A 13,157-nucleotide genomic window follows, 5' to 3' on the forward strand; every position below is an offset into this window, starting at 1 on the left:
CTAAGAAGAGATTGTATCCTCCAGGCACAGAGAGAGTTCCTCTTGAAACACTTTCCATCTAGGGCTCTGAGAGCTGCTTAAGCTGAGCCTGGCAATGTTTTCCCAATGCTCTTCATTCTGCAGCAAGAAATCTTCCTTCTTCTGTACTATGGTTTCCTGTAAAGGGAATGTGGAGAAACCCAAAGGAAAGATCTGTTAGAAGGTAAGGTCCAACTGTGATCCTCTCAGAAGAAGCAGTCTAACTTGGGATCTAGATAGCAAAGTAGGCAAACACTGTGATCATCTCCTTTCTGGACTATAATAAATTACAACTAAGTTATAGAACAACCCTCATTGAGAGCCATATATGGAGTAGCTGAAAAAAGTCCTATTACTAAAGATACAAAGAAGAAATCACAAAGGTAGTATGAGGAGGGACAGAGATGTGGAACTACACATTGGTATGGTAATTAAGAATTTGGAGGCATGTACCAGGTGCTGAGTTCCTCTCTGTGGAATAACAGGTTACAGCATATTCTGGGATACCCAACCCAAGGAACCAGTGCTTGGAAGAGGAATTCCTATAACATCTGGCTGTGAAAACCTGGAGGAACTGTGAATGAATGAGAAGGAAGGCTTCTGGATACCCAAGTGTTCCTCTTGCAGGGCCTGTGAAAGGACTTACTTGCTTACAAACTCACTTGTTTCTAACCTTATAGGTTAGAACCTATAGGTGAAGCAGCTGCCTTAAATGCCCAGGGATATACAGGGAGGAATTAAACTGATTAGCTTCCAGGCCAAGGCGGAGGGGGAGAGATAAGAGAGGCTCTCTCTAGGGCAGGGGTCCCCAAACTTTTTACACAGGGGGCCAGTTCACTGTCCCTCAGACTGTTGGAGGGCTGGACTATAAAAAAAACTATGAACAAATCCCTGTGCACAGTGCACATATCTTATTTTAAAGTAAAAAAACAAAACAGGAACAAATACAATATTTAAAATAAAGAAAAAGTAAATTTAAATCAACAAACTGACCAGTATTTCAATGGGAACTATGTTCCTCTCACTGACCACCAATGAAAGAGGTGCCCCTTCTGGAAGTGTGGCGGGGGCCGGATAAATGGCCTCAGGGGTTGCATGCGGCCCAGGGGCCGTAGTTGGGGACCCCTGCTCTAGGGGATAAGAGCCATTTCTTCTTTGATGAAATCTCACTCACCCATACCCATCGTGCAGGCACAGGTGGGCACTATATTTGAGCTGTCCAATAACCTCGCTAATGCAGTTTGAACCGTGCTGGTAATTCCTTCAGACACTCCCACAGCCAGTTTGCACTGAAACTGCTTTCAGCAGTTTTTCACACAAGCGGACTGTCTCAGCTCATGCAGCGCATTTTACTAAAATCTGTGAAAGGCCTACACATACTCCAAAAGCAGTGGCTGGCCTTAGAGTACTTTTTACTTCTTGCTAAGGCTAGCACAAGCGCTGACTAATCTCAAAATTCAATGTAACTTCCAGCAGGTGACACCAAGCCTGACATAAGCCAAGGCTAGTAATGCCTTAAAAGTTAGTTTTAACTAAGCAGCTACAAGCCCAGCAAACTGATGGCAGGCCTCAGCTTACAGCATGGTGCCCACAAAGGATACCAGGTTTGGCACTTGTGGTGGCTGGCCTGTTCACAGCATAGCCTCTACAAAGTTCTCTCAAGTCCAGTACAAGTGGCAACCAACTGCAGATCATTTTGTAATTCCCATCAGGTGGCCTGAAGCCAGATACAATAGAAGTTGACCTTGGCTTGCATTAGAATTTTTCCAAAGAGACTTCAGAACTAACATACTGGTAACCAGCACAGGCCACACCAGACACCACCCAACCAGCTCTGAAAAGACACATCTGAAGGGTGGACTTCTCTGACAACAAAAGCCTGTTAAAGAGACTTTTGCATGTAAGATCAATGTTCACACAACAGTTTATCCCCTGTGGTCACAGTGAGCACTTACATCCAGTAACCTGAGGGTCAGTTTACCCACTACTGATATACTAACAACAATCAAGGCTCAACTGCAAAAGGAGTGCACACACACACAACCCTCAAAGGTACATCCCTAGAGCAGGCAACTCAGGTGATTTGGGAGACTGTACCACTGGTCACCAGTGAAACCTATGACATAAGGCCACTCTGCCAAGACTGGGAAACGTAGCAGACCTACTTAATATATAGGAACAAACACAGAGAGTCAGCTCGAATGAAGAGACAAAGAAATATATCCCACAAAAAGAAAAAGAGATAAATGAAGTGAAGATAAACAATTAACCCGATGCAGAATTGAAAGCACTGGTTATAAGGATGCTTAATATAAAGTTGAATATAAAGAATAAATAGTGGAATGCAGTGAGAAATTACACAAAGAGATAAAAACATAAAAAATAGGAATAGAAAACAAAAATGAATCAGTGGAAAATGAAGAATACAATAACTGAAATAAAGAATATATTAGAAAATGTGAAAAGATTAGATTAAACAGAGGATCGGGTCAGTAATCTGGGAGATAAGTAGCAGAAAACTCCCAATTGGAACAGCATAGAAAAAAGAATTAAAAAAAAAAAAGATAATTTATGGCAATGATGTCCAGCCATAGGTTCTGCAGACCACACTCTCTGTCTGCCAAAAATGTGTGCCACTCCACAAAAGAGTTAACCACCCTGATGTTGTATGAATATTAAAGAGTCTCTAATAATTAAGTGTATATTTTCATACAACTTCAGGGTGGTTAACCCTTTTGTGAACCAGCACAAAATTTCTAGCTGAGTGCCAGTGGTCCATGGACTGATGATTGAAAAACACTGGTTTAAAGGACCTCAGAGATTATATCAAAGATACCAATATTCACACCATAGGTGTACCAGTAAGAGAGGAGGGAGAGGTTGAGATTAAAACTCATGTAAATAAATAAGGACTGAGATTTTCCTTAGCATGGTGAAGGAAACAGACATAAAAGTCCAAGAAGTGAAGAGATTCCCAAACAAGATGAAACAAACAGGCCTGCACTAATATACATAATACACAGGGTATTTAATATACATTAAATGCACAGGGTAAGAGACAAAGAGAGAATCTTAAAAGCAGCCAGAGAAAAGCAGTTAGCTATGTATTAATACAAGAGAACTCCCATAAGACTGTCTGTCGATTCATCTACAGAAACTTTGTAGGCCAGAGGTTATTGGCATGAAATAGTCATAATGGCAAAAAGCAAAGACTTATAACCAAGATTACTGTACCTAGCAATGCTTTCATTTAGAATTGATTAAGATAGAATTTTCTAGACAAGAAGAGCTAAAGGTATTCATCACCACCAAACCAATATTACAAGAAAAATTAAATGGTCTTCTTTAAGTAGAATAGAATAGATCAATATTATGAGTAAAGAAATATAGAAAAGAAAATAATTCTCACTGACAAATGCAAACTCTTAGTAAAAGCACTGGGCCAACTGAATAGAAACCTAGTACAAAGGTTAGAAGTAAAAAGTAGGAAGATCGTGTGTAATTACAACATTTTATTAAAAGTACACATAATCCACACACACAAAAGAAATAAAAAATAATTACAAAAATAAACTTGGAAGGAGTAAAAATTTTAGTGATTTTTTGATTGCTTTCAAACTTAAGCAACCATCACTAAAAGTTGACTGGTTAAAACATAAGTTAAATGTATAAAACACATGGTAATTATAAACCAAAGATCTATAAGAGATATAAAAAAACAAAGGAAGGCAAACACCACACTATAGAAAGTTATCAACATATAAGAAAAGAGAGCAAGAGAATAAAAAAATAACACAGAAGGACTATAAAATATTCAGTAAACAATTAATAATAACACATGCTCATCAATAATTACTTTAAATATAGACTAAATACTCCTCATATCAAGAGACAAGAGGTGGCTGAATGCATAAAAATGCTAGACATGGAAATATACTGCCTACAGGATTAAAAGCCACACTAACTGAAAGAGAAAGGTTGGAAAAAGGTACTTCATGCAAATGGAAATGAAAAAACTAAGGTAGCTATATTTCAATCAAACAGGCTATTTTTCTGCAAATATCATGCTGTTTGGATTGTCGTGGCCCTATAATATAGTTTGAAGTCAGGTATTGTAATGCCCCCAGCTTCATTCTTTTTCTTTAGGATTGCTTTGGCTATTCGGGGTTTTTAATAGCTCCATATAAATCTGATAATTTTTTGCTCCATTTCTTTAAAAAATGTCATTGGAATTTTGATGGGAATTGCATTAAATTTGTATATTGCTTTGGGTAATATGACCATCTTGATTATATTTATTCTTCCTAACCAAGAACAAGGAATATTCTTCCATCTCATTATATCTTTTTTGATTTCCCTTAACAATGGTTTATAGTTTTCATTATATAAGTCCTTTACATTCTTTGTTATGTTTATTCTTAGGTATTTTATTTTTTTTGTTGCAATCGTGTACGGGATTATTCTTTTGAGTTTGTTCTCAGTTGTTTCATTATTGGCATATAGAAAGGCTATTGACTTCTGTATGTTAATTTTGTATCCTGCGACCTTACTGTATTGGCTTATTGTTTCTAGTAGTCTTTTTGTGGATTCTTTGGGGATTTCGATGTATAGGATCATATCATCTGCAAAAAGTGGTACCTTTACTTCTTCTTTTCCGATATGGATGCCTTTAATTTCTTTGTCTTGTCTGATTGCTCTGGCTAGAATCTCTAGTACCACATTATATAAGAGTGGAGAGAGTGGACAACCCTGTCTTGTTCCTGATTTAAGGGGGAAAGCCTTCAGTTTAGTGTCATTTAATATGATGTTGGCTGATGGTTTATCATATATGGCCTTTATCATGTTGAGATATTTTCCTTCTATACCCATTTTGTTGAGAGTCTTAAACAAAAAATTGTGTTGTATTTTATCAAAAGCCTTTTCTGCGTCTATTGATAAGATCATGTGGTTTTTGTTCTTTGTTTTGTTGATATGGTGTATTACATTAACCGTTTTACGTATGTTGAAACATCCTTGAGATTCTGGGATGAATCCCACTTGATCATGATGTATTATTTTTTTAATATGTTGTTGTATTCGATTTGCTAGTATTTTGTTTAGTATTTTAGCATCTGTATTCATTAGAGACATTGTTCTGTAGTTTTCTTTTTGTGTGCCATCCTTGCCTGATTTTGGAATGAGGTTTATGTTGGCTTCATAAAATGTGTTTGGAAGTATTGCTTCTTCTTCAATTTTTTGGAAGACTTTCAGTAGGATAGGAACGAAGTCTTCTTTGAATGTTTGATAAAATTCGCTGGTATAGTCATCTGGGCCTGGACTTTAATTTTTGGGGAGGTTTTTAATGGTTTTTCTATTTTTTCTCTACTAATAGGTCTGTTTCTGCTTCTTCTTGACTCAGTCTAGGAAGGTTGTATTTTTCTAGGAATTTATCCATTTCTTCTAGGTTGTTGAATTTAGTGGCATAAAGTTTTTCATAGTATTCTACAATAATTCTTTGTATATCTATGGTGTCCATGGTGATTTCTCTTCTTTCATTTTGGACTTTGTTTATATGAGTTCTTTCTCTTTTTTCCTTTGTAAGTCTTGCCAAGGGTTTGTCAATTTTGTTGATCTTTTCAAAGAACCAGCTCCTTGTTTTATTGATTTTTTTCTATAGTTTTTCTGTTCTCTATTTCATTTATTTCTGCTCTGATTTTTATTATCTCCTTTCTTCAGCTGGTTTTGCATTGTCTTTGCTCTTCTTTTTCTAATTCCTTAAGGTGTGAAGTTAAGTGGTTCACTTGGGCTCTCTCTTGTTTGTTCATATATGCCTGAAGTGATATGAACTTCCCTCTTATCACTGTTTTTGCTGCATCCCATAGATTCTGATATGTCGTATTGTCATTTTCATTTGTCTGTATATATCTTTTGATCTCTGTGATTATTTCTTCTTTGACCCATTCATTTTTTAAAAGTATGTTGTTTAGTTTCCACATTTTTGTCGGATTTTTTTCCTCTTTCTTGCAGTTGAATTCTAGTTTCAAGGCTTTATGATCAGAAAATATGCTTGTTAAAACTTTGATATTTCTGAATTTGCTGATGTTGTTTTTGTGGCCCAACATATGGTCAATTCTTGAGAATGATCCATGTACACTAGAGAAAAATGTATACTCAGTCACTTAGGGATGAAATGTCCTGTAGATGTCTATCATATCCAGGTGCTCTAGTGTTTTGTTTAAGGCCACTATAACTTTGTTGATTCTCTGTTTGGATGACCGATCTAGAGCCGTCAGCGGTGTATTAAGGTCTCCAAGTATGATTGTATTTTTGTCAGTTTTTGTTTTAAGGTCAATAAGTAGCTGTCTTATATATTTTGGTGCTCCTTGGCTTGGTGCATATATATTAAGATTTATTGTGTCTTCTTGATTCAGTGTCCCCTTAGCCATTATGAAATGGCCATTTTTGTCTCTGAGTAGTTTTGCTGTCTTGTAATCAGCATTATCAGATATGAGTATTGCTACGCCTGCTGTTTTTTGGTTGTTATTTGCTTGGAGTATTGTTTTCCAGCCTTTCACTTTGAATTTGTTTTTATCCTTCTTACTTAGATGAGTTGCTTGTAGGCAGCATACAGTTGGATTTTCTTTTTAATCCATTCTGCTACTCTGTGCCTTTTTATTGGTGAGTTTAATCCGTTTACATTTAGTGTAATTATTGACACTTGTGTTTTCCCTATTGTCACTTTATAGATTGCTTTCTGTTAGTTTTGTGTCTTGTTTGATCCTTCTCTTTCATTTTTCTATCTTTTGTTTTTATTTGGTGTATTCCATACATCTTTTCTCTGTTGCTATCTTTTTTAAATCATGTGCTTCTGTGGTGGTTTTTTCAATGGTGGTTACCTTTAAGTAATGAAAAGCGTTCCTACCCTGTTCATTGTAGTGCAGTATTTTGTGAGTACTTTTTCACTCCATCGTCCTTTGCTACTTTAAATCTCCATCCTCTCCCCTCCCTTTCTTTTTATTGTTGTCACAGTTTAAATTTGGTTTTATTGTGTTCTTCTTGGAGCTTTTACTTGTGGCTTTGTTTTTTTGTTGTTCTTTGTACCTGATTGAAGAACCCCCTTTAGTAATTCCTGGAGTGGGGGTTTTCTGATGATAAATTCCCTCATCTTTTCTGTATCTGTGAATGTTTTTATTTCTCCTTCATATTTGAAGGATAGCTTTGATGGGTATAGTATTCGTAGCTGAAAGTTCCTTTCTTTCAGGACTTTAAATATTGGGGTCCACTCTCTTCTAGCTTGTAGAGTTTCTGTTGAGAAATCTGATGATAATCTAGTGGGCCTTCCTTTATATGTTGTATTCTTCTTTTCCCTGGCTGCCTTGAGAATTTTTTCTTTGCCATTGGTTTGTGCCAATTTCATTATGATGTGCCTTGGAGTAGGTTTGTTGGGGTTAAGAAAACTCGGAGTTCTGTTTGCTTCTTGAATTTGAGGCTTTAGTTCTTTCCACAGGCTTGGGAAGTTCTCATCTATTATTTGTTTGAGTATGTTCTCCATTCCATTTTCTCTCTCTTCTCCCTCTGATATACCTATTATTTTTATGTTATTCTTTTTGATGGAGTCAGATAATTCCTGTAGGGCTATCTCATTTTTTTAAATTTTTGAGTCTCTTTCTTCTTCTCTCTGTTGTGCCTCAAGTTGCTTGTCTTCTATTTCACTAATCCTACCTTCTATCTGGCCTGTTTTATTAGCTAAGCTTGTTACCTCGTTTTTCAGCTTGTGAATTGAGTTTTTCATCTCTGTTTGATTTGTTTTTATAGTTTCAATTTCTTTGGAAATATATTCTTTGTGTTCATTGAGTTGTTTTCTGAGCTCCCTAAATTGCCTTTCTGTGTTTTCTTGTATATCTCTGAGTATTTTTAGAATTTCTATTTTAAATTTTCTGTCGTTTAACTCTTAGGTTTCCAATATATTAAATTTTTTCTCCATAGATTTTTCTTCATCTATCTGTGTTACCTCTCTTTCTTTTGTATCCGTGATATTTGATTTTCTCTTCCTTAATGGCATCTAAGGGTGGTTTTGTTGATAGTATTAATGAGATTTAATAAAGAATAAAAGGTAAAAAAAAATAAAAATAAAAAATAAAAAAGAGTTGTTTTTTAAAAAAAATTAATAATTAAATAAAGAAAAATAAAATAAAATAAATATTAAAAAAAAGGAAATTATTTCCCCCCTCCTTTTTTTCTCTCCTCTTCTCTCCACTCTTTCTTGAGAAAATGTTGTGGTGATCTGTGAATTATATTGTACTAAATAGAACAAACAATGCCTGTAATGGAGGGCCTAAATTGGGGAGAAGTAATAAAGGGGCAAAAAACAAAAAAAAGGGGGGGAGTATGGACCTACAAAAAGAAAATAAGAAAAAAATTTGGGTCAAGAATAAAATGATTTGCTTTTAGGTGTTGGTTGACTAAGAGTTATGATGAGAAGAATAAGAGGGAAACAGGAAAATGGGGGGACAAATTAAAAAGTTACTATTGTATTTAGTGGAATAAGAACTAGATAAAATGGAGAGCCAGGGATGGGAGCACTGTTAGTGAGTTAAAAAGGTGAAGTACAAACCCCCCAAAATGCCACAAACATAAGTTTGAGTCTCAGATAAGAGAATTTGTTCATTATTGAGGTTTGAATGAGAGGAGACGTAAAGGAGAAAGGAAGAAACTAATATAGAGGGAGAAATGAAAGAGATAGAGAGAGAAAAAAAGAAGGAACCCCTAAAAGAAGAAAAAAGAAAAAAGAGGAGAGAGAGTTAAGGGTTTTGGAGTGCAATCCTCATAGAGAGAAAGGAAGAGGAAAGAAAAGATAATGGGAGATGTAACACTTATGGGTAGTGTAGTTCAAGGAGAGGAGAGAGTAAGACCGGCAGAGAGTTAAATGACCAAATTGGAAGAGGGGGAAAAAAAATCAAGAATTAAGATAAGAGAAACAAACAAACAAATATAATAAAATGGGATAGGTTATAAAGTCTGCGGATTATTCTTGATTTTTGAGAGGTTATCTTCTTGCTTCTTCTTTTCTCTCCCTCTTCCTGGTCAGTGACTCTGTACCCTGGGTTCTGCCCCTTTGGCATGCTCAGGTAGAGGTTTGCAGTTGATAAGTCTCTATGGTGATGTCATGTATTGTGCTTCAGTCTCATTGGCAGTCGAGGCTCATTAGCATTTATAGGCTCCGACACTGAGAGAGTCCGTGTTCCTGGAGCTTCTCTCCTAGTCTTTCCTTCCTCAATTAGTAGCCTGGTAATCCAGCTATGGGGTTGCTGCTGCCTCTGCCTGGATAGTCAGAGGCTCAAAGAGCTGGCCACTCCCCACTCTATTCCCACTCAGCACAGGGCTTTGGGTAAGGCTCAGTCAGTCAGAGCTGCTAGCATAATCAGGTGGGGCTTGTGCCCACTCAAAGACCTCTTGTTCTGCCACTCTGTCCAGTAACACGGGTGGGCACCCACTCCCGGGGTGCTTGTAGGAAACTCTCGCTCACTATCTGCACGTGCAGACCAGGATATCAGGCCGGCAGTCTCACACTCTGAGTGAAACCTCCTCCTGCATGGAAAAGTTCCAGTGTTGGAATTGGCTCTCGTTCCCTCCCTGTGCGAGGTTTTTTTAGGGCACTGGGGCGGTCTGGAGATTCCACTTTTTGCCCACACAAAGGCCCCTGACTTTGCCCTTCTGTGGGATACATGGGTGTGCACAGCTGAGGCACTCAGAGGAATCTCTTGCTCACTATCTGCGCACGCAGACCAGGATATCAGGTTGGCCACCTCACCCTCTGAGTGAAACCCCTGCCTGCACGGAAAAGTTCCAGCGTTGGAATTGGCTCTCACTCCCTCCCCATGAACGGCTTTTTCAGGGCGCTTGGGCAGCCCAGAGATTCCACACACAAAGGCCCATGACTCTGCCTCTCTGTGGGGTAACACGAGTGCCCACTCCTGGGGCTTTTGGAGGAATCTCTCACCCACTATTTGCACGCGCCGACCCGGAGATCGGGAAAAATGGCTGCCCCGCTTGTCTTTCTTTGTCTGGTTTTGGTGCGAGTGTTATCTTGTATTGACTGGGTTGCCACAGGCACAGTTTTTCCTCCTCGGCTTGGATCTCCATGCCACAGCCTGGTTCGGCCATTTTTGCTGCCGCCTGGATCTATTCACCCCCTTTGCCCGCCTTAGTTTCTATATTCTCAGTTCCCAGTGAAAGCAGCCCTGTTTAGGTTATTGAGGAAGGCGGAGCATATCTTACTCCCTATTTCCTTTGGGGTTTGTGTATATATTTAGCCAATTTTTCGCTTGACCATACCTTCGAGTGTATTGCAAAACATCTGGAGGCTCCAAGGATAGGTTTTTCTGTTTCTGGTTGAAGATCTTGCTGAGTTTTGGGGGAGATTTATCGGTATTGCTTCCTACCGCGCCATTACTCTGACGTCATCCTTGTTATGTAGGTTTAAAGGGTACAATTCTGTAATACATCACCTATAAATTGTGTTGTATGTTTGTTACCCAAAGTCGAATCTTCTGCTGTCACCACTCATTCCCACCATGTCCTCTTCTACCTCCTCCACCATTTTCCTTTCTGATGATCACCATACTGTTGTTTGTGTTTATGAGCTTTAATTTTTTTGCTTAATTTTTTTTATCTTTCTTACTCAGCTCCCCAAAACTCTCCCCTTTGAGGCCTTGGAGGGCATTATGCTAAGTGAAATAAGCCAATCAGAGAAACACAAGTACCATATGATTTCATTTATCTGTGAGGTAGAATGAACAAAATAAACTAACAAACAAACGAGAAACAGACTCATGGGTACAGAGAACAGATTTAGGTACATACTGAGAAATTATAGCTATATATGGGTTAGCTCTGGAGCAACCACTAAAAAAATAACAGATCTCAAGTTAAAATCTGTTCCCCTTAAGACATTATACAATAAGAGCAAACTAAATTCAAAACAAGTAAAATAAAAAAATATAAAGATTTCTGTAAATGAATGTTGTGATATTAATGAAATAGATAATAGGATAAAATGAATAAAAGCAAAAGCTAGATCAGCCAAATTGATAAACTCTTATAGCTAGATAGGCCAAGGAAAAAAGACAGAAGACAAAATTTATTATATTTTCTTTTCTTTTAAAATTTTTTTTATTAATTTTAATTTGTGTTAACATGGATTCAGGTGTCCCACTCAATATAACACCCTCACCCCCCACCCCCATGTCCCTATTTATACCCTCTTAGCTCCCCTCCCCTTCCTCCCTCCCCCCTTCCCTCTGGGATTTGCTGTCCTGTTATCTGTATCTCTGTATTATGTATATATATATAGTTTTGCTAATTCCTTCACTTTCCCTGATCCCATCCCCTCATCCCCCTTCCCTCTGACAGCTGTCGCTCTGTTCCCTGTGACCCCACCTCTGCCTCTATTCTGTTCCTCAGTTCACTTTGTTCATTAGATTCCACATATAAGTGAGGTCATATGACATTTGTCTTTCTCTGCTAGGCTCATTCCACTTAGCATAATAATCTCCAGGTCCATCCATGCCATTGCAAAAAGTAAGATTTCCTTCTTTTATACAGCTGTGTAGTATTTCATTGTGTATATGTACCACTGCTTTTTAATCCACTCGTCCACTGATGGACACTTGGGCTGTTTCCAGATCTTGGCTATTGTAAACAATGTTGCAGTAAACATGGGGATGCATATCTCCTTTGAATCAGTGATTTGGTATTCTTAGGATATATTCCTAAAAGTGGGATAGCTGGGTCAAAAGGCAGGTCCATTTTTAATTTTTTGAGTAAAGGTCATACTGTTTCCACAGTGGCTGCACCAATCTGCATTCCCACCAGCAAGCAGTACAGGAGGGTTCCCTTTTCTCCACACCCTTATCAGCATTTATTGTGTGTTGATTTGTTAGTGAGAGCCATTCTGACAGGTGTGAGGTGATATCACATTGTGGTTTTAATTTGGATTTCTCTGATGATTACTGACGTTGAAAATTTTTTCATCTGCCTATTGGCCATCTGTATGTTCTGTTTGGAGAAGTGTTTATTCAATTCTTTTGCCCATTTTTAAATTGGATTTTTTTACCTTCTGATGTTGAGTTTTAGAAATTCCTCATAAATTTTGGTAATTAACCCGTATCACACGTATTGGTGAATATGTCCTCCCATTGTGTGGGTTGTTTTTTTTATTTTTTTAATGGTGTCTTTTGCTGTGCAAAAGCTTTTTAGTTTGATATAGTCCTATTTTTTATTTTGTCCTTTATTTCACTTGCCCAGGGAGAAAAATTGGTAAAAATATTGCTCTGAGAGATATCAGAGAGTTTACTATGTTTTTTTTCTAAGATATTTATGATTTTGTGACTTACATTTAAGTCTTTTATCCATTTTAAGTTTATTTTTATGAATAGTGTAAGTTTGTGGTCTAGTTTTATTTTTTTGTATGTACCTGTCCAATTTTCCCAACACCATTTATTAAAGAGACTGTCTTTACTCCATTGTATGCTCTTACCTATTTTGATAAATATCAATTGACCATAAAGGCGTAGATTTATTTCTGGGTTTTCTGTTCTGTTCCATTGATCTATATGCCTGTTCTTATGCCAGTATCAAGCTGTTTTGACTACAATGGCCTTGTAGTATAACTTGATATCAGGAAGTGTGATACCTCCCACTTTATTCTTCATTTTCAAGATTGCTAATGCTATTCATATTCTTTTTTGGTTCCATATAAATTTTTGGAATATTTGTTCTATATGTTTGAAGTATGCCATTTAGGAATGGCATTGAATTTATAGATTGCTTTGGGTAATATAGACATTTCAATGATGCTTATTTTTTTATTTATGAACACAGAATATACTTCCACTTGTTTGTATCTTTCTTGATTTTTTTTTCAATGTCTTATTATTTTCAGAATACAATTCTTTTACCTCCTTGGTTAAATTTACTCCTAAGTACGTTATATTGTTGTTGCAATAGTGAAGGGGATTGTTTTCTTAATTTCTCTTTCAGACAGTTCATTGTTGGTATATAAAAATGCTACTGATTTCTGAATATTAATTTTATATCCTGCCACCTTGCTGAATTTATTTATCTGGTCTAGAAGTTTTTTGACTGAGCCTTTAGGGTTT

At 37.1% G+C, this 13,157-nt stretch overlaps 1 pseudogene; it reads right to left on the bottom strand.

Annotated features, from left to right (window-relative positions):
- The window catches only part of LOC136398361 (guanylate-binding protein 4-like), a 53,649-nt pseudogene continuing 40,492 nt past the window's right edge, over positions 1-13,157 (bottom strand).

This window comes from Saccopteryx leptura, chromosome 3, assembly GCF_036850995.1.
Source record: "Saccopteryx leptura isolate mSacLep1 chromosome 3, mSacLep1_pri_phased_curated, whole genome shotgun sequence".
NCBI lineage: Eukaryota > Metazoa > Chordata > Mammalia > Chiroptera > Emballonuridae > Saccopteryx > Saccopteryx leptura.